The sequence below is a fragment of the Amblyomma americanum genome, chromosome 2 (assembly GCF_052857255.1).
Source record: "Amblyomma americanum isolate KBUSLIRL-KWMA chromosome 2, ASM5285725v1, whole genome shotgun sequence".
NCBI classification, from domain to species: domain Eukaryota; kingdom Metazoa; phylum Arthropoda; class Arachnida; order Ixodida; family Ixodidae; genus Amblyomma; species Amblyomma americanum.
The window spans coordinates 144,798,103-144,820,378 of NC_135498.1; the positions used below are offsets into that span (position 1 = coordinate 144,798,103).

Genomic DNA, 22,276 nt, shown 5'->3' on the forward strand with positions numbered 1-22,276 from the left:
AAAAAAAATGGCGGCCGGCGGTTACAGAATACGAGGCAAAAAGACCAAAAGAACCGCGCCGATAAGCGTGTATCGTGTCAGAGAACTCTAGAAGAAAGGAAAAGACAAATAAGAAGCGGCAGAGAAGGGGTGGAGGTACATACATTCACCAGTAAAAATATTAGCACTACTGATATGCCACTGAAGGGGCAGATAACAATGCTAGGCGATGTGTTAATAAACGCGCAGATAAGAAAAGTGCCAGGTGTGCTCGCAAACTACTGCCCGGCGCAGCTGCACGGTGCGATTGTCGCTACTTCGGTGACGTCATTGTGCTAATCTGTTTTACTGGCGACTGTACAGGCTCATTTAAAAGCGATAGCAGCAGGTGCAAAGCAGTAGACAAAAATTGGCAAAAATAAAAATAAAAAACAAAAAAGAAACGAGGAGGTGATATGATGTGCAGGGAAGGCACGTGTAGCGCATTCAATTCTACTGACTTTTACTACCGAGAAAGTTCTGGTAAGCTATCTGCTGCAAAAGCTGTGAATATACAGCTCGATAAGGTGTGGATGGCAGCTGTTAGAAGGCATAGCAGTATGCACTGATGGAAATATTAACACAGTGAAACGAGGATATCCGGTGCATGCTGTAAATGTGGAAAACATGAACAGAATTTTAGGTAAATTCTTTACACATATATGTCTGTTAACATTCCGAAAGAGCTGAGCGCACAATTTACATAAACCACAGCGACAGGGACGACGCTGGCGTTATAAACAGCAGCAGCCGTCAGAAGCGCTTGTAGTCGTCCCCTTCAGTCTGGTTTGTTTTATGTGCCCGCTTACCTGTTTCCGTAAAAACCATCCATGAACTAGCCCAAAGCGATGTTCTGCCGAAGTTACTTTAACACCAACCGCACAAATCGTGTAACACTAACTAAAATATATGTGTAATAAACTATTCGTTAAATCGCAATCCTTATCACAGTCCATTACGAATTATTATGAGATGTGTAGGAGCAAACTACAATGGTATCAGCTGCAGTTATGTAACGCTCAAAAACAAAGAACAGAAGACCTCATCGTTACAACAAACCATAGCGTTTGGTTTCAGTAGGGTGATGTATTTCCTAATATTTTTAAATTGTAGCTGGATTACATTCTAACGTCTCCAACTTTAGCCATTGCGAAAAACGTTCACAGCCATGCGTTTATGTTGAGCGCATGCTTAGGGTGTCTATTTTGTTTCTGAAGCGCAGGAACTTTAAAAATAGCCGGGAGTTCAGAGATCCTTAATATAACCAGCAAACACTAAAAACACTATTGTTGAACGCTGTTGTCCAACCATGGACAACAGTACTATCACGCTATTAAAAGTACAGGAACACACAAGGAAATGAAAAAGCGGTACGAACGTGTTGGAAACTACCACAATATAGGGAACAGAGCCTGCTTGTTCGTGAAATGCGAAGAAACGACAAGAGGTTATAAAGAGTAAAGAAAGAAAAGTGAGGTGTCTAGGAGACGGATGTAGATGCGGGGCATACACCACGCTAGTGACTCCCACAACATGGAGACCAAAACAAAACAAGGTGTTCGCCAAACGGAAAAGATGACCTCAATTAAAATAAGCACAATCGTAAAAAATAAAGAGCTGTGAATTGTAGTATTAATAACTAATTAAGAAAACATTATTAATTAGCAGAGAGCGGCACGAGCATGCAGACTAAATGTAGTTGATAGTTGTCATTCTAGGTTGAATTCGGATGCAGTGGTTTGCTTTCGCAGGATGTTTTTTTCTCGCCGAATGCGATCATTGTAAATGGCTCTGAGTTGTGTCCACAAAAAAAAAAAAATGCAGAAGGTCTCGCAGAAAACCATGCCGGGAACTTGCCCAGAGGAAAACGAACTGTGAATGACGTCGAATGACATGCTGGCGACGAATACAAGCAATGTAATGTCCGTATTTATGAATTATTCTCGGTGTTCTTAAGTGCGCTTTAAAATTTATATAATTCGGTCATTATCCTGCTCTCCCATTTCTAGTGACACCTTTATCAGAAGACGATTGCTCTGTTATTGGAGGCTTCTTCACAAGGTAATAGTTAGAACTAGCGCTTTACCAGTTCCTTATCTGGTAAATACCTTGTCCAGATAGAATTTTAGAAAGGTTTTAAATCTACTCTCCGTCCTATCCTGCTGCAGGTCTTCAAGCTAGGTAAAATTTTGTTATCCGTCCTTTGGCAAATTGTGATTAAGATTTTCGCTAAAAATTTATCAAAGCACTTGCAAACTTGCAATTCACAGTATCATTTGACATTTCCTCTCATAAGACTTGTGGTTTATGAGGCCCCTCTATTAAAATTAATATACAGACTGCACGTTTATTTCATCATCTTGCTCCTTCTCTCAGATGAACTTGCTTTGGTTTATATCTCCCTAGCGAAGGCAAATGATCATGTCATCCATTCAATTCTGTTTTCTCTTTTATAGTGAGCAAATGTTGGGTCTAGTTTACATAACGAAAAAATTACTTATTACTCCCTTATTACAAAATCTACTCCTCCTTGGGGGATTCTAAACACTTCACCAACACTCTACTTAATGGGGCTCAAGTTTGCTACAGCAAGTGTTGGACTCGCTTGATTGTTAATGGTCATCTGTCAAACTCCGTGCCGATCCGCTCTTCCCTACTGCATGGCTCTGCGATGTTTCCGCTGCTATTGGCCCTTTCCTGAGCCGCTTTTTAAGTGTACTGCATATCAGCAATATTCATGACTTGCCTGTTGGGTAATGCAGTCAAAGTATTCGCTTATGCTGGGCGATCTTGCTTTTTTTGCATTGACAAGAACTGCAATGAGAAAGCTTATCCATGGCAGATCAGTCTGGCATCGTGTCTGGCGCTCAGAACCATCGTACCAAAAGTTCAGGCTTGTGATTTGGTTCATGAGGCTGAGCACCACCTCGTTATCCTAGAAAAAATGGTCGTCTGTTCAGAAGAATCGACTGTTGGGCCGCTCTTGCGCCTTGTATCTTTGGTTGCTTGTGTCCCTTAAATATCTTGGTGTTCCACTTCATGCTTTCAAGTCAAGTACGTTGTTATGAACGGGATGCACTTCAGTCAGGGTAGACTAAGGCGCAGATTCCATCGACCGGAATGACCATGGAGGCGGCTACAGAAACGGCACTTTCGACAGCGTCAGTTGACGGACGACCGAACAAAAAAGGATGCCTCGCTGGGAAGGAGCTTGTGGAATTCTTCCCATGCTCGGCTTGGTGCGAATGACCTTCCCCCCTTTGACTGGTTCCCCACAAGAAGCTATCGACGATGGACAGATGACTTGGGAAGACGGGAATGGTGCCTTCAAGCAATTAACCCTGTCCGAGAGGAGCCCGCTCCGGCCCACGGCGGGGCTCGCCTCACATGTGTTTTCGATAGAGACGCGCCGCTTGCAATACTGTTGCACCACGGTGCGAATCAGCAGCCGGCCTGCGATTCCTTCTCGCAAAATCCCATGAGTGCCTCCGCTTGCTACGTGATGTGCAACTTTTCCCATCTGGAAAAAATGTGCCTTGTGTTGAATTGGTCATCGCCTGGTGAAGGGGCGAAACCATAGGGTACTTATATATAAGAACCGTCCTGGGTGAGAACGAACGCTCTGGGCCCTGGCAACAAGGCTCATCCAGCCGCTCGACGCTATGAACTTTTAATATTTGACTGTTTGCTCTTTCTTTCTTTATTATGTAAATAAGTTTCTTCAAAGTGCCAGTAAACCCACTTGTTTTCATTTTCGCACATGTCAAGCTTCCATCCTTCCTTGTTCTTTCTCACGCCCAAAGAAGCTACCGTGCACCACGACAACTGGCCATGCTACCCGAGCTGTAACATCTGGTGGCAGCGGTAGGATCCTGCTACCCGGCCCGTAACAACGTATTACTGGAGGCAGTGGGTTGAGGCCATTTAGCGTTATGCTCAGACTATTGTGCCGCATTGTATTTCAAGTTTTGTTCAAGACAGGGAATGTAGCGCCTTTCTGGAAAGTCTAGCACTCCAGGTCCTGCACCCAAAATTGTGAATTACATTAAACTTCACTTCCAGTGCTTTGATAAAATATTGGTGGAGTTTAGTTGGTGATGCTACTTCTAGCCGAGGTGGGGGTTGATCATTTCAGGTCTGTTTGTGCAGGGGAGGTGGGCAAAGTGCACGTCTATATAGACAGTTGCATGCTTTCTTTTCCATGGCTTTTCCCATCCGGTTATTAAAGCATTTTTGCAGGTTAACTTCACGACTCTGCGTCCCAATATAGTGACCACCAGACCGCCATCAATAAAGGGCGCGATATTGTTTACCAATGGCTGCCAGGACACAGCGGCATAACAGGCAACCACTGAGCGGACGAGGTCGCGCGAACTGCTCATCATGAGGGCGATTGTGCGTCCATCCCCATCTCGAGATCCGACGCAGGCTCCGCCCATTGGCGCGGGATATCAGGCTTGCCACGTGGAAATCAGGCCAATTTTCGAATTCGCGTTTAAAAACCTTGGGCCCAGATCTGAAGCTCCGGCTTCCATCTGGCCTACCCCGACGTAACGAAACTTTGCTGCGTCGCCTGTGGCATGGTGTAACTTTCACCAACCATTACTCTTTTTTAATCGGTATGACTGATAGCCTTGCATGTGCCATCTGTGGTTGTGATGAGACTATAGCCCACATTCTTTGTGAATGCCCTGCCTACAGCGCCAAAAGGCAGTCTCTGCCGTGCACTGGAGCGTCTAGATCCGTGCCCACTGATGGAAATTAACATTCTCGGCCACTGGCCGCGGCGATCACGGCGGCAAAAACCTCCAAGCCACCGCCCCACTTCTTGAGGACTTCTGGCCTGCACGATAGGATGCGAGTGTACCGAAAGCTGTGACTTCGCATAGTGACTGGAATTTCCTGTTACTCTCTATTCTCCTTCATCTATTTATCCCCTCACCCCTTTCCTGCCGTGCAGGGTAACTAACCGATTATTCTTTTGGTTAACCACCCAGCCTCCTCCTGCTCCTCCTCCTCCTTTCAACTCTATGAAGCACTGCATTTCGAGTTGTGCTACCTTGCTTTGTGAAGCGCTGTTCTAGGTTGTTTTATTCTTGTACTACTGAAAAATAACGGCAACACGAACGTGTGAAAATTTCATCGTCAATTTTTAGAAATACGTAGTTACAAACATTTCTTGACGCTCCCTACCGACAAAACGTGCTTATGAAGGCTTTGTGACTTTTGAGCAAGGAGAAAAAAAAAGAAGACAGAACAACACTGTACATAAAAATAAAGGCATGCGAATGTACACAATGATATCTAATATATTTATAGAAATAAGGTATAAAGCTAGGTTTAAAACTCGTCAACAGAAGTTGGGAAAAAGAGCCGTGCCATCATTTATTAATTCATTGATGTAGTTATTTATTTATTTACAACATACTGCTAGCTCATCGCAGAGGATTTTGCAGGACAGGGATAAATTGTGCACACACACGAAAAACGCTTACAGGCAAGAATGACAATAATATTAATAAAAACTCTTGATTGCAACATAACTTAAATGCAAAGAACTAGGCAATGCAGTACATTGCGATAAATCATGTACACTGAAAAGAAAATGAAAACAAACCATTCCAAAACAGTGCAATTATTCCCATTCAAGATTTGGCAATTCTTTCTCTCCTCAAATCCACGTACTAATTTTTCGCCTTTTACTAAAGGTTACCGGGGGGAGGGACACACCAATGAGCCTAAAGGCCAATTTTTGTGAGGCCTTGCTAGCATAAAAAAGCATAAAAAAGCATCAAAAGAATTTCTGGTGACCACATCGTTCGGCAACGCATCCCAATCTCGGACGGCTTGCGGAAAGAACGAAGATTTGAATGCGTTATACTATGAAATCTGTACTCTCTAATATGCTTACTGTGCTTTGTTCTCGAATAGAGTTAGAAAATGACAAGTACTTATTTTTTTTCTGTCTTGAATGTATCATTTAAAAGTCGAAAAAGAAACTTTAGCCGCAAGAATTTGGCCCTCTTTTGTATTGTTGGAAGACCAGCTTTACGTAAAAGAGCTGTAGGGGAATCGCTACGGCGGTACTTGTTATAAATGAATCTAATGGCCTTTCGCTGAACGCTTTCTAATTGATCAGTGCAGTGGTTAGTCGACGGAAACCAACAAATTATGCGATATTCTAGCACTGAACGAGCAAGTGAGGTGTACGCTAATAATCTGGAGCCAGGTGCAGCAGATGTTAAGGAACGCTTCTACGAATAGAGAGCAGTGAGTGCCTTAGATGTTATATACGAAACATGTCTACTCTATTTCAACTCAGATGAGATCAAAATTCCCAAGTGCTTATGTTCATCAACTTTATTTAGTTTCAGGTTCTCAATACAATAAATTAATATTAGAGGATTTTTCTTCCTGGTTACTGTCATAGAGACAGTGTTATCTAAGTTAAGCGTCATGTGCCAGTGTTTGCTCCAGTCGGAAACTTGTACTAGTTGTTAAGAATTAACTGATCTTCATAGGTACTAATTTTTTTGTAAATGATACAGTCATCTGCGAACATACGGACAGTACAGTCGATGTTGTCTGCAATGTCATTTATGGAGATAAGACAAAAAAATGGAGCTAACACTGTGCCTTGAGGCACGCCGGACACTACTTCAGCACGTCCTGAACGTTTCCCTTCATATTCAACGAACTGGAACCTATTACTCAGATAAGCCTGTAGCCATTCTGTTATATTCGTTCCCATTCCCACGTGTACGGTAGCATACCGGGCGCTGCCTAGTTAACGTCCCTGCATTTCCGTTTTTCTGTCTTTCTCTCTCTTTCTCCCCGAACCAAATAATATGTGTAGTATGTGAAACATTTCTGGTTGCGATAGTGTGTCGAATGCTTTTCATAGATCGAGAAATAAAATATCTGTTTGCCTACGATTGTATGATAGTTAAAGCGAGGTCATGAATGGTTTAAATTATTTGCATTGTAGTTGGCAAGCCTTTAGGGGAGCGTGTTGGCTGCCACAAGTAAAATTGCTTACTTCCACGTAAGTCACGATATATGATTCAGTATAATGTGCTGGAGAATTTTACAAGCTGTAGAAGTGATAGAAATTGGGCGATTATTAGAAAGGTTGTTATAACTTGCACTCTTATGAACAGGAATTATTTGAGCTATTGTCTAGTCGCGTGGCGATTCACTAGTTTTAAGTGACTTCTCATAGACAAGCCTAAGGTATTTGTATACAGATATCCCGTATGTTCTAAGGAAAGGATTTGGAATATTGTCTGGACCACTGGCCTTCTTGACATCAATGGCAAGCTACAAGGATAGGATTCCAGCGGAAATCCGCGACACTGTGGCAACTAATAAAACTGAACCTGCACGAAGTGGCTCGAGAGGGGACAGCATTCTTTTTTTTCTATTTGAAGGCTAAAATGTAAGTTAGTACGCTCATTTATCGCTTAGATGTGCAAACTCCAGAATATGAACCTCAGGAAACTTTATTTGCCATGTCACTGCTCACCTTTCAACAGCTTTATGCGCTTTTTCTCAGGATTATTTCAATCACTGAAGCTCAGCTTTCTCGAAATGATAGTGCAGATTCGTTATATTAGGTCAGACTGTTTAGAATACGGCAGCCATATATTTGCAGTTCTACTCCTATTTTCGCCAATCCGAATCCTTATTTAGAAACTTGGTCTTCAAAATTAAGCTTTATATATGCAATAGGCTTTAAATGATGGCCGTATAAAGGGAATAAAATTATCCCCGTTGGTTAGATTGGAATTATGTAGCGGCTGTTTAGCGGCCACACGACACGTTTGAGCTTCAAATGAGCAGACAGCGATCATATAGTAGCCATTCTTAAGGTCGAGTGAAGAAAAATATTTAGCGTCACGCAGTCGATCCAAGGCGTCGTCGATACGTGGAAGGGGGTAAACGTCACGTTTCGTGACACGATTCAACTTCCGATAATCGACGCAGAATCGCAAGGTGTTATCTTTTTTCTTCACCAATACCACAGGCGAAGCCCAGGGGCTCGTGGACGGCTGGACTACGTCGTCTGCAAGCATTTCTTGCACTTGGGATCGTATAGCCTCCCGTTCCACCGGCGACACTCTGTACGGGTGTTGGGATATGGGGCTAGTCTCCTCGTTGACGATGATGCGGTGTTTGGCTACCGGGGTGCGCCCTACCTTTGATGTCGTGGCGAAGCACTCTGCGAAATCGTGAAGGAGCTCTAACAAGCGCTGCTTGTGACCCACCGACAAGCCGGGATTAATGTCCACGGTAGACAGAACGGCTGCTGCATCGCGTCCGTCCGGCGACGGTAGCTCCAGAGCACATATTTCTGCGGGCTCAACGAAGTCGGTAACGTATGCGACGGCCGTTCCTTTCGCAATAGGCTGGAACTCTGTTCCGAAGTTGGTGATCAAGAGTGTCGCAGAGCGATCCCGTAAGCGAACAAGCCCTCTTGCAGCGCAGATTCCTTTCTCGAGTAGAAGGCTGACGTTTCTCTCTGCCATAACGTCTCGATCACCGGGCGAGTCACTTTGCACGGGGACCATCATGCTGCACCGCGGAGGCACCGTCACGTCATCAGCAGCAATACGCAGGGCGGGTATCCTGGAGTCGTCTGGGTCGGCTATTTCAATTGCTTGCGTCGGCGAAAACGTCACGCGCGGCTCTTGTAAATTGATAACGGCGCCGTTAGCTTGTAAAAAGTCCAGGCCGAGAATGACATCGCGCGAACAGTGAGGTAGGACAACAAAATCACAAACGTAAATAAATCCGTCGATTGTAACTCTCCCCGTACACCGGCCAACACTCTGTACAGTGGTGGGATATGGGGCGATACCCAGCGAGAGGTACTGGGATCGATACCCAGCACCTCCACCAAAAATGTAACGAAGACAGGACCGGCACAGATCACAGTCTCAGCGAAGTCCAGCGCACAGCAGGGAACTCACAAGATGGCTGTCCCAACCACACACACACTTCGTCTTTGTCCACCGGCACACGCACACTTCGTCTTCATCGTCGGCGCGCTCCCATGAGCACGCGCCAATATGGTACAGAGAATCTCGAAACGGTGGCGTCAATAACTGTTGAGTAGTCAACCAAACATTAGCCATGATTTCTGCTTGGTCTGTAGGAAAGGCTGCTCTTCTAGCTTGTAATGGTGTCGGTTTTATGGTTTGTACATTTATATGGCACAGCCAATGATATCGTCTGAGGCAATATGTAGACGCGAACGCGTGCCAAGAGCCGACTATGCCCAAAAATGGTAGTTTCTTCATCGCTAATTTATTGCGCAGTTAAAAGAGACGAGGTGCTACACATTGATCACAATGACTTTCATTAAATCTTCATGCAGCGGCCCCGAACATGCACGGCACAAAGACAACCGCTGAGGCGGTGACTGCCTTCCAGCAAAACGGGATCAAGGACCCCGAGAATATTATCGGTGATAGCACGTTTGCCGTCGGCAAAAAGGTCACCATCACCGACCTCGACCTCATTGGTCACGTGGTACTCGCCCTTGAGGTAAGTGTCGCTGTTCCCAAAATGTTGCTGACCAATAGTTTGTCTCACGAGATGCTGTCGCGAATCGGTAATGCGTCTCCTACTTTCCGAAGGGGACGCTATCGCGTGCAGGTTAGAACAAGAGAACAAAGAGATAAGACAAAATAAAACGAAGCCGTATTTATAATTTAAAGAAAAAGAGCCGATATGAAACGAAAACAACAAAAGCACACACGCAACACGCGCACAACACTACAGAAATAAAGGAAAGAGTTCACCAGGTACTGAGCGTCCCAGGTGAGGCGCGGTTGCCTTGCAGACAGGAAGGACACGGGTGTATGTAGTGCGACGCGTCGCTGGCATTGCGTCGAGGGAAGCGGCGAAAGACGGCCAGGTGGTATTAGGAGCAGAGAGAAACACAGGGAGACGCCGGTGGTCTCCCGTCAACAGCCCGAAGAACTTCGCTGCAGCAGCAGAATTGTAGCCAGATCCCGTCGATGGTGGCCGGAAACGACGCGGGGTTAAAGCAGGCTATCTAGGTGTGCCTTTAGGCCGCACGGACCTTCAATCCATCGGCTGCCACCTCCACGCTTGCAAGGAACGCAGGAGGCTTGCGTGGGTGATACAAGGCAGGTCCACGGCAGCACGAACCCAACGTCCGACGGCTGCCACCTCCACGCTTGATTGACACGATCTCCGCTATGTTGTCTTCCTTTACATCTCGGTTTTCTGTCACGTCAGCTCTCCGCTCCACGTGCTCGCTACGCTCTTCGTCGTCGTCGCCTGGCACACACCATTCGCACGTGCACACAAGCAACGCTGGCTGGAATGCGCAGCGCTCCGCTGTCCGACGCACCACTGTCAACGCACCGCGTTCAAAATTCCCCCGAAGATATGTTGTGCACCTCACATATGCCCCCATCAGAAAACTTTTTTCACATAGAAAGAACTGCCGTTGGTGCACACAACACTTATGTTCATGTGGTAAAAATACAGGTTAAACGCTGCCAAATTCACCGAAGGCGCTTTACACGGTGACGCATGGAAGCACATGGAAACGCGCACAGAGGAAACATGGGGTCAAACATTATACATCTAGACGAAGGGAAAATAAAAACCAAACAAAACATCACACACAAACTTTAAACACGTCTGTACGATAAAGGTGAACATGTACGCACTAAACAACACATAACCGGAGAAAGAAAGAAGAAGAAAAACGACCCACAAACACTACCCTGTGCATTTTCACAGGTCACCATTGCAAACACATCGAATAGTAGTGCTGTACATTGGGCATAACCCTCCGGTAACTTACCAACGACTCATGTAATCATCGCTTACGTGCTCCGAGCCTGAGCCTTCCTTCCTCGGTTACGAAGACAGATGACGCCTGCACGGTCTCTTGGGACTCACGCTTTTTATATCTTTTCAGCATATTGATGTGGAATAGCTTCTTAGTGTCGCCCAAGTCGATTCAATAATCCTTGTCGTTCTTTTTCTCACAAACCAGAAATGGACCTTTCCACTGCATGAGAAGTTTTTTGTAGCTACTCGGCAAAAGAAGAGAGCATCTCCAACCCTCAACTGCCACTTCTTGCTGTTCTTTTTATAGTATCTCTTCTGAGACTGTTGGGCACGCAACAAATTTTGATGTGCAGCACTCTCAGTTTGCTCGAGACGTTGACTTAGATCGAGCACGTAACAATATGTAGTCTTCGTGTCTTCTCCCAGCTCTTCCCTGGTCAAGAGCTCTCTGAGGACTCTAGCTGTCGTCGCCCATTTCGTCCAAATATCAACTCAAATGGAGAAAACCCCATACTCGCCTGCGCTGCGGCACCTCTATGTAGCGAACAGAAGGGGAGCGATATAATGATCCCATGATTTGGGCTGCTCCTGACAGCTTCCGTTGTATCTGCTTGAGTGCGCCATTAAATTTCTCCACCAGCCCATTGCATAATTAATGGTAAGGGGTCGTGCTGAGATGTTTCACCGCCAAGAGATCACTGAGCGCTCTCATCATTTCGGAAGTGAAACAGGAGCCCTGGTCAAAGAGGACCTCTCTCGAAAAACCCACTCTTGAAAACATCTCCACCATACCTTCTGCAACGGTTGTGGCATCTATCTTTGGCACAGCCACGGCGTCAGGATACCGCATGTCAAAATCGGCGAGAGTGAGAATATATCTATTCCCTTTCACTGATGTGGGCGACAGCGGACCGACAATATCGACAGCGACCCGATCAAATCGAATGCCGATAAGGGGCATGCGTCCCAATGGAGCTTTCCCTACTTTGCCTTTCGGGCACGTCCTTTGGCACGAGTCGCACGACCTGACATACCTCTTAATCTCCTTTTGCACTCCCGGCCTTTCGAATTCTTCCAGAACTCGATCTGTAGTCTTCTTAACGCCCTGAGACCCGCCAACGGGCTATCGTGGACAAGGCTGTGATCTACAAGACTTTGGAGGTACTACCTATCGAACCTCTCTGCCAGAGGCGAGATGATAGAGGCAATAAAGCAACCCTTTTTCGACAGAATACAAGTGCGAAGGGCCGTGCTTGCCACGGGACACCTTTCCCACATTCACCCTGCAAGCCTTTAATGACCCATCCTCTCTTTGCTCCTTTTCTAGCACCTCTTTGTTGAATCACATGGGACCGGCACTGAAAGGAGTAGTTTGCCTCCTTCGTCCGGAAACTTACTGCCCAGCCAACACCACTTTTGGGCCCTCGCCCTCACCATTTTCACTGGTGACCTCGTCACTGACTATACCAGGACATAATTTAGCAACGTCCTCGGATTTCTTTCAATTAATATCTGGATTTGAAGGCTCACGGGCCTCTGCTATATTTCCAATTATGACATCGTACAATAGTGTCTCTATGCACTTTGCAAGGGCCGTTCCAGTGAAATAAGCGGAAGGGATATAGACTTCAGCCTCGGAAACTTCCAGACTACTGCCATCAACAAGGAACACCGTAGATCTCGAGCCGGTGAGAGCTGCGTCAGGAACTAGAGCTCTCCGCACAACCACTGTATTGCTCCGCGTGTCCCGTAAAACACGTAGGGGTAGGCCTCGGAGCTCTCCCTCTAGAAGAGGCATGTGTTGGGCGTCTGTAGGCTTTTTCCGGACAAGTCCGACCACCACCTTATCCTAGGCTAGTTCAAGCCTATCTGCTGTTGTGGACACCGTTTTAGGCGCAGCACACTCTGGCTAAACACAACAGGACGATCGGTTCTGGTTTTCGTGCTTTCTTGAGCAGGAACATACATCATGCTCTGCTTTTCGACAATAAACGCAATAAAGTTGTTTTGGCATAGAGCGACAGTCAGCGGCCTTATGTCCAGAACGGTTACAAATGAAGCACCATCCTGACTGCCTATTTGATGGCACATTCCTTTCTCTCGGGATGCCCACCTGAAATGATTCTTCAAACGAAGACAAGTTTTTTTTGCCGCTGGGCCTCTAGACAATTGTCTGCAGCCTCAGCCATTTTGTCCAGCGTCTTGCACTCTCTTTTTAGAAGAAAAATCGCCAGACGACTATGACAGTTCCTCATGAACTGCTCGGGCACCACCAAGTCACGTAAATCATTGTACGTTGTGGCCGCTACATCTCGACCTATCGATCGAAAAGACTCAGCAAGCGTGCCGCATATTGCTTGCCTGTTCTTTACCTAGCGGCATACTTTCACGAAACCATTCGCGATAACCCTCTGCTGTGAACCGAAAATGTTGGAGCAGAACTAGTTTTGCCTTATCATAATGCACTGAATCTGTGGGAGACAATCGACCGAACACTCGGAGAGCCTCCCCAGTCAGACATACTGCGTGCTGTAGACCATTTTTCCTTGGGCCAGTTGTGCCCTTCCGCGATACGCTCAAAACGTTTGAGGTAAGCATCCAAGTCATCTTTGCGATCATCGAAAGGAGGGATCAACTTGTGTAAACTAACCGCTACTGCAGGCCCCGGTGCGGGTTCTCGATTACCCCCACCAGCTTCTGCGGGCCTTAATTGGAGCTTTAATCTACGCTCTTCAGCCTCTGCTAGCGATGTTGCATGATTGCGTTCGGCCCCTGCTAGCGACTTTGCATGTCCGCGTTCGGGTTCTGCTTGGGCCTTGGCGTGCTCGCGTTCGGCTTCTGCTTAGGCCATGGCATGCTCGCGTTCGGCTGCACATGCAGCGCGTTCCTTTTCCTGCTCAGGGGCAACCAACGAACGCAGCTCGGCATCTATAAACCACAATCGTTCACCCAACTCGATCAAATCCGTTAGTGTTGCCATCGTTTCTTTTTTACGAACTGACGCAGGGAAAAAAAAAACACGACTTCGTCCTGTCGCGCGGACGCCAATTCACGCGAATCGGTAACGCATCCCCGAATTTCCGAAGGGCAATGCTATCGCGTGCAGGTTCGAACAAGAGATCAAAGAGATCGGACAAAACAAAACAAAGCCGTATTTATGATTTAAAGAAAAAGGGCTGACACGAAACGAAAACACGCGTAGAACACTACGGAAATAAAGGAAAGGGTTCACCAGGTACTGAGCGTCTCACGTGAAGCGGGGATGCCTTTGCATACAGGACAGGCACGGGTGGATTTATTGTGGCGTGTCGCTGGCGTTGCGTCGAGGGAAGCGGCGAAAGAGAGCCAGGTGGTAGTAGGAGCGGAGAGGAACACAGGGAGACGCCGCCAGTGGTCTCCCGTTAAGAGCCCGAAGAATTGGGCAGCAGCATGAAAATCGTAGCCAGGTCCCGTCGACGGCGGCCCGAAACGCCAGAGACTTAAAGCAGGCTATCCAAGGGTGCCTTTCAGCCTCACGGACCCTCAATCCATCGGCTGCCACCTCCACTCTTGCAAGGAACGCCGGAGGCTTGAGTCGCTGATCCAAGGGAGGTCACGGCAGCACGGGCCCAACGTTCGACGGCTGCTACCTCCACGCTTGAATGACCTGATCTCCGCTGTCCTGTCTCCCTTCATACCTCGGTTTTCTGACACGTCAGCTCTCCGCTCCTCGTGCTCGCCACGCACACTGTCGCCGTCGCCTCGTTCACACCATTCGCACGTGCACACGCGCAAAGCTGGGCTGGCACGCGCAGCGCTCCGCTGTCCGACGCACCACTGCCGACGCACCGCGTTCAAAATTCCTCCGAAGAGATGTTGTGCACCTCACAGATGCTCGCGAACTCACTTCTTTCTCATTCGCGCCGCAAAGAGTGAAAATGTAAAATGACTGTGCCGCTGATTCGCAAGTCCAACAAGGCACAATTGTTTTCACGTAGTATTTTTGCACGGACGCCGAAAAAGAAAATAAACCGCATACGCTACCACCTGAAAGGTTCCTTAAGGGAACACGAAATATAAATTCAAAAGAGGAGTCAGAGACCGAACTCGTAAAAGATTTAGCGTAAGGAAACAAATCGTGCCGGGCAACATGAACCAAGTATCGCATTCAGAACGTTTTTCTGTTGCCGGCATGTTTTCGCGCTTTGGCTAGTTTTGTGGTTATTGCGGCCAGCACACAGCCTGATCGCTCTCTGTTTGTCAAGGGTAACGTAACTAAGGCGATATGGTAGGGTTATGATCGGTAGAAGCAGCTTATACGATGTTCGAGATGCCTGTTAGTTTTTCAGGCATCTCATATTGAAAGTTCGTTGTATCTTCCGCATCATTTGAGGGGAAAGAATGGTGTTCGTTTAAAGGCCGTCGACAGTCTAGTGCACTTACGGTTTTACGGGCACAAATTCTACCAAATGCACAGCTTTTCAGTTTTAGGGAAAAAATATACTTTTTTTTCGTTCAGGTCTACTGGCCGTTACCACTGCGTGACAATATTTATTTCGATTTTAATACCAGTTGCCCACCTTTCTTGGTTTGAGTCGAACGTAAAGCTTATTACATGTTTGCACATCTGTTTCAGAACGGCTTCATCGAGAAGGCCAACTTCCCCATGCTAGCAGGATACTACGAGCATGTGAAGTGCGCGCTTCCTTACTTAAACGAGGTTCACGGCACTGCCATCGATTGCGCAAAGCAGATTAGGGCTAGGCTGAAGTAAACTGAGCGAGAGGCCTTCGTATTAAACCATTCTTCTTCTCCACAGCATGTGGAAACTGCTGGAATTCCTTTGACACCTTTGTTGGGGTGACTTATATAAGTTCATTGTGTATGTTCATTGTACTAATGTTCAAACTGTAAATCATTTCCACTTGGCATTGTCGGGGGAGTTTATACTTCATATTATTTGAATGCGACGAAGGCACGGTATAGGAAGAAAGTTGACAGAGGCGCGATCCTCCTTACGGTGGTATTATGAACAGAAACTAACTCGGCCAATAGTGCGTAGTACTACGGTTTACACTGTTCCGCTGTGCTAAGCGATTTAATTATGTGCTCCACCCACGTTTTACATACAGATATGGGGGGTTGCACGGCCAACGGGTCGTACGGTGGCAGCGCGTGACGCATATGCACTACCTCTCCCAAAGCTGTCGTGGAAGCAATTACGCTCATGGACAGGGCGTTGGTGCAATAACCGTTTGGGATCCCTCTGATAATACTGATTTAAGCTAGAATTGGATTTCAAAAGGGGAGTCACCAATTAACAGTATTTTAGTTATTTTTTATTGTAATTAACTAAACTTGACAAAGATAAGTAACTCTTTATGCTGATTTCAGAACTGCATTTTGTTTCGAATCAGCAGGTATACTTTTGAATAATTAAAATAACAGCTTCGCAAACTCATCCCACGGGCGCTATATAATTGAGGAGAGGAGGGCTTGTTCACAATGCACTGTTCTGGGCAACAAATATATCAGTTTATTTGTCCGCCGGGTGCTCATAGCCATACATGTCAAAATTCACAATTCACATTTAAATGAAAACATTTCTTACATCAGTAAATTTCAAAAACTTATGTACGTGTAAATAAAAAATAAAGAGCTCCATAGCACTTCTAAAAGTGTCAGGTTGCGCAAGAAACAGAAATATTGTCACGTCCTTCGTTGCGAAATGCCGAAGGGATTAATGAGAGCAATCGTAGAAAAAGTGGAACCTCAAAAAAAGCAACCCTAAAATTTATTCCCTCGTTGGGGTCGTTTATCGCCCCGCATTCTAATCCTTTTTCTGAGGTGAAAAGCGGCATTGCAGTCAACGAAAGATCTGATCTTCTGATCTCTCCTTCTAATGGTAATAGTTAACTGGTGGTTCTCCGTCGTTGGAAACCTGTAAAATTCGTAAATCTGACGGAATCATCAGAAGCGCAATTTGCTCAAAATTTCGACGGCCGCACTTCAGTAAACGTCATTATCTAAATTCCTACTTCCTGTACCGCTATATTGTCCTGCTACGATACAGATGAAGACCGAAGAGTGGGAAAGAGAAATGTATCAATCGAAAATTTTTGCATATTAGGCATTTTCTATGCCGCGTCCCGTCTTGAACAAAATAGATTGCACTGATCATTTAAAGTTTGCTAAGCGAGTGCGAATAACAAAGAGAAACTGAGTGTCCTGCCGTCGCGTAGTAAGTTGTCGTAACACTCTGCTTAAGCGATGGTAGGGCATTGATTATTGCGCCAGTATAGACAATGTAGCACGCATTGTGTCAAGCCTGATGCCATTTTCAAGCCACACATCTCCGCTTGGGGGACATGTAGACATGACTACCGCTGCTCATTCCTCTCAGACCTTAAGCACACGCATGTGTGCATGTGCGTGCGTGCGCGCGCGCGCGCGTGTCTGTGTGTTTTTGTTTGCATGCGTGTGTGTGTATGCGCGCGCGTGCTGAGGAGAGGGGATCAGAAACAGGCTGAGGAGCATTCTCTTGGAGAGGATCTTGCGCCCCCCCCCCCCCCCCCCTGTGAAACTGGGGTACACCCTCATATTCCACTCTCGGCAGCTCAGCTAGTTTAGTGCGGTAGCACTAGGAGCCCCCACACACCGATTTCGCCAATGTCTGTACGGCCTTTCTCACCAATGGCTAAGCAAGACCTAAGTGGCGGATTCGCCACCTAGGCCACCTGACCTTGCAACGTCGGGAGAACCTGCTCACCGTGTTGGGCGCAAACTACTTTCGTGGCACTTGAACCGCACCGGCGGACGCACCTGCCATTGTATAGCAGTGGTGCATCTCTAAACCGCTCAACCACTACGCCAGGAGGTGTGTGAGGACTCCCAGCCTTCTATGAATTCGTGCAGCAGCGAATGATCAATTCCGCATATATGGGCAATAACCCATTTACGCTATCGCGTCATTCTCTTACAGCGGAGCTCAATTCCTATTCCACCCGTGTTTGCCTCAAGACTGCTTGACGGTAGAAACCAAGCCTGGAACCGAAACCGAAGTCATAACAAAAGTGGACCTAATTCGAATTTTGCCTAGCCACGCTAAATCATCCGTAAGTTTTTTTGTGTCTTGCAGAGAGGCTATTCTGCTTCCGCCGTAATTCAAATAAATCATTCAGGTGAACGCGTGTTCAATCCCGGCTGCGGCGGTCGCTTTTCGATGGAGGGAAAATGCCAGAGGCCCGTGTACTGTACGATGTCAGTGCATGTTAAAGAACCCGAGGTGGCTCAAATTATCCGGAGCTCTCCACTACGGCGTTGCTCATAGCCTGAGTTGTAAAGCTTGTTGAAGCTTTTAATGAAAAAAAAAAATGAATGAAATGAATTCTACCTCTCGGACAGCGGAGGTGGCGTATGAGCGTTCTAGCACCTTTGAGATCTGCTACCCTTCCACTCCTTTACTTGGCAACGAGATGGCGTGAGTTCCTGTTCATACTGGGTAAGTACAAACCGAAACTCGTCACATCGGTGTTCTCTTGAGGGACATGATTTGCACACTGTGAACACTTTATGAACTAATAAAGAAACGTTTGGCCTACATTGTTATCTCGCCTGCAGTGTTAAAGAGCTGAGCTTTTCCAACGAGGACAGTAAATATTTGTCGTAAAACGTTGAGTCTGTTTCGCCTACCTTTTGACAAGACTAAGAAGTTGGCTGGAATAAATGTTTTCGTACTTTTTACCCAACCATTTCTGCTGCCACCTGGAAGACGAGATAAACTTGTACACAGCTAATTCTGCCTGGGTTAAATATCCGGCCACTAATGACGCAGTCGTTTGCTTTTTATCCAAGTGACCTTGATGAGCTGCTCCGTCATTTATGGTTCATGGTTTATGGGGGTTTAACGTCCCAAAGCGACTCAGGCTATGAGAGACGCCGCAGTGAAGGGCTCCGGATGACTTCGATCACCTGGGGTTCTTTAACGTGCACTGACATCGCACAGTACATGGGCCTCTAGAATTTCGCCTCCATCGAAATTCGACCGCCGCGGCCGGGATCGAACCCGCGTCTTTCGGGCCGGCAGCCGAGCGCCATAACCACTGAGCCACCGCGGCGGCTGCTCCGTCATTTGTCACTAACTGGATAACGCGTTGACCGGTCACGTCAAAAAAAAAAATTGTGGACATCGTAGCTGGTATATTCGCACATGTTACCAACAAAATATTTGAAACCGGTCTTTTTCCATAAATAAAAAGAAACAAAGTTCACAATTTAATAAAGACAACCAGGCAGTATCAACCACCGACAGGCCCATTTCTATACTACAAATCTACAATAAGGTTGGAGAAAAACATTTTGAATTCGATTTTTTAACTTCCTTGAGAAGAACAACTTATTGAAACCAAGACTGTTCGGTGTTCAATGAGGTTTTTCTACTAATTTTGTCTTAAATGATCTGAGAGATAATTTCGATGCATAAATTCATTTTGGTAAATATCTAGCCTATGTTTTTAGTTGTTTTGCGGAAGCATTTCATTGTATTACCGACATTCAACCGCAGAAACACGATTTCTACATTGTAACTTGTTGTTTTATGGAGTTTATGGGCAACTGTTTCTTATTCAACGATCAGGCATTTAGTATCTCTAGGGTACTCTCGAACACTGGCATTATTACAATGGGGTTACTGCAGAGTCCCATATTCAGAGTCGCTTGACCCCTAATATATATTCATATTGCCTTCATCATTCGAGGGAGTGCTTTCTCTACCCAGATAATACTACCATCTTCGCATCTCATTGCTTCAACTATAAATTTACAGCAGCCCCTCATTATAACCTTATTAATATCAGCACTTCGTGTCAAAGGAATTGTCTGCCGTTAACGCGTGTAAAACTATATATATGATATTCACTAAACAAACCAAATCCAAGATTATTAATCGCCTAGTATACAATGACAGCCATTCTCTTATTCCTAACAACGAATGCAGAATCGAAAGAATTTTAACAACCAAGGAGTCTAGCGTCTCTTCTAAAATTTAGTGTCCACATTAGTTTGTTATAGTACTACAGCTTGTGGTGAGTGAGTGCTTCTTAGAGTCGGTTACTATTTTCACCGCCTAACATTTATGAAACTTCACTGCGCCTTCTTTCATAGTCAGCTTGATTATTGTATCACATCTACGGACCATACGACCCCATTCAGCTCCGCTGATAAACACTGAGAAACAAGAATTTCAAATTATAATGTTCATATGGGAACCATATTACTGAAAATTTTCCACAATGCAAACATATTTTCGCTCTCAAAGCCTATCAAGCTTAGTTAAAGTATCAGAGCTTATCAATTAGTCAATAATTCAGAAATTCTCTACATTAACGCTAGAATTAGTCTCTGTACCAATGTTGGTTGTTACTACCGAAAATTACAAGTACGGAATACAGGCGGTAAGGTTAAAACGACAGAACCTTGTTCAGCTTGGGAAAGCTTTTCAGAATTTTTTATTTTACAAGTCCATATAATTCCATGGTCTTGAAAGCCCTGCGACATGTAATTTTTTTTTGTTCTTTATGCCGATAGTTCCTATATTGTGCAGACTGCTCATATTTCATTCGATTTAATATGCTAATTTCGTACAATATGTTGTTCAGTTTTTTAACGTGTTATATTTCTTACCAAATTATTTACTGCAGCAAAATATATATACGAAGCCATTTTTCTCATTCGTAAATTTTGCTTTATACAACTGCTAACAAGAGATCCTTCTACTGTGTTAAGCTCTTGGACCGCTTTGTGTGCGCTGTAGCCCTTCCATTAATTTTCCTATGATTTATTGGCCGGTTTGCTCTAAGTCGATTGGACCCGTACTGTCAATAGCCAACGTTTGCCACGGCAGCTCCGGGAACGCAACAGTCTCCAGGAGAGCAATAGCCGGCTTTGCCATCTTGTCCCTTTGAAAGTGAAATAAGATGTTCTCTACGGCATAGAGTGCCAGAAACATGTACCACGCTCCACGACATAAAAAGAGCCCTTATTCGAACCTGCTTGTAGGCCGCGTTAGCCAGAAAGTAATCCTTCATTGCAATCAGTTTCTTCGAATACTGCACCAGCCTAAATTTAGCATCCTTCAGTGGACAACCTGAAAAATAATCTTGAAAACTTGCTGCACTCAGATGGGAGACAGATGACCCTTTGTCGATAAGGAGGCTGTGAGAAGTATTATTAACATTTATATCAGTGTAAATGCTTTTCCTTTGCATGCCGTCAGAATGGAGGGTAATAATGGAGATTGCGTTCTTCGCCTGAGAGGTCTCCTTCCCATCCCTGTTTACCGGAGACTCGCACTTCCGTCTTGACTGACACAGAGATGCAAACTGCTAGGCTTAGCAACAATTCCGGCGTTTCGTGGTCTTGGCTCTGCATTCTCTTGCATTTGCACGATATTCGTTACACGCACACAGGTAGCACGCCGAAAATCCACTTGCGCTTCTGTGTGCAGGCTGTCATCTATTCTCTGAACGACCGAATCAGCTAAGCGTCTCCTTAAGTTCATGCGGAATTTTTTCAATGTGTTTGCCATGCACTACAGCGCGGCTTGAGCCCTCGAAAAACAGACGTTCAAGTATTTGTTGCGGCACTGCCCCTTAGGGTACCTTAATCTCCTATAACTTTGTCAGTTTTGCCACCGCAGTGGTAGATTGCGGCGAGTTCGCGTAATGGAGTGGCGTACTCTTTGAAGAGCTTACCCGGCTGCTGGCGGCGCTGTCGAAGCCGGTGGCACTCTATCAGCTCGCTGGCACTTGTAGCCAAATGCATGTCAAACAGTGCACGGTTATCATCGAAAACATCGGTGTTGAACTCAAAGTTAACGTTTACGTTGATGAGATGCGACGCGGTAAGTGGCGCCAAACTGTAGTTTATTCGCAGTTGCTCCAAGTCTAGTGCATTCAGTAAAATAGCTTTTCTGCGTCTCTGCTTGAGGTCACCGCAGCCGATGGCCTCTAAGAAGCGGAGGAACGAATAATTCTATTGCTTTCATGGCAGTAATGCAGGATCCGGCGTAGCAAGAAATGCAAGCGGCGGCGTGTTGCAGTTGAAAAATTCGGAGATCACTGCAGAGACCGCATTGGAGAAATGCGAAAGCATTAGCGTTTGCCGTGACGTTGGTGGTTCCAAGTCGAGGCTTTTCTACACCTGCTTACCCACTTCGTTTTTATCCAACTCCAGTCTTCGATCTCCGATGCTACAACTCGACGATGTGTATTTTTGTTGCTGTACTCTGGCTGTAGCCGTGACGTCATCAATCGTATTTATGAGGGCACACTCTTATGACGCCACGTGGTGCCACTAATTACTAATTAGCCTCAGTAAATAGCCGCATTAACTAGCCTCGTTATTAGCAATATTATTGAATGCCGTTGATTAGTGTCATTAATCA

General features: G+C 45.8%; 1 long non-coding RNA gene and 1 other non-coding gene across 2 annotated transcripts; both read left to right on the forward strand.

Moving 5' to 3' along the window:
* Positions 1 to 5,670: 5,670 nt before the first annotated feature.
* Positions 5,671 to 5,798, forward strand: LOC144122293 (U5 spliceosomal RNA). The gene has a single exon (XR_013312894.1). It is a non-coding gene; the product is annotated as a U5 spliceosomal RNA (small nuclear RNA).
* A 3,610-nt stretch (positions 5,799 to 9,408) lies between these two features.
* Positions 9,409 to 15,615, forward strand: LOC144120121 (uncharacterized). The gene is made up of 2 exons (XR_013312428.1): positions 9,409 to 9,567; positions 15,470 to 15,615. It is a non-coding gene; the product is annotated as an uncharacterized LOC144120121 (long non-coding RNA).
* Positions 15,616 to 22,276: the final 6,661 nt, after the last annotated feature.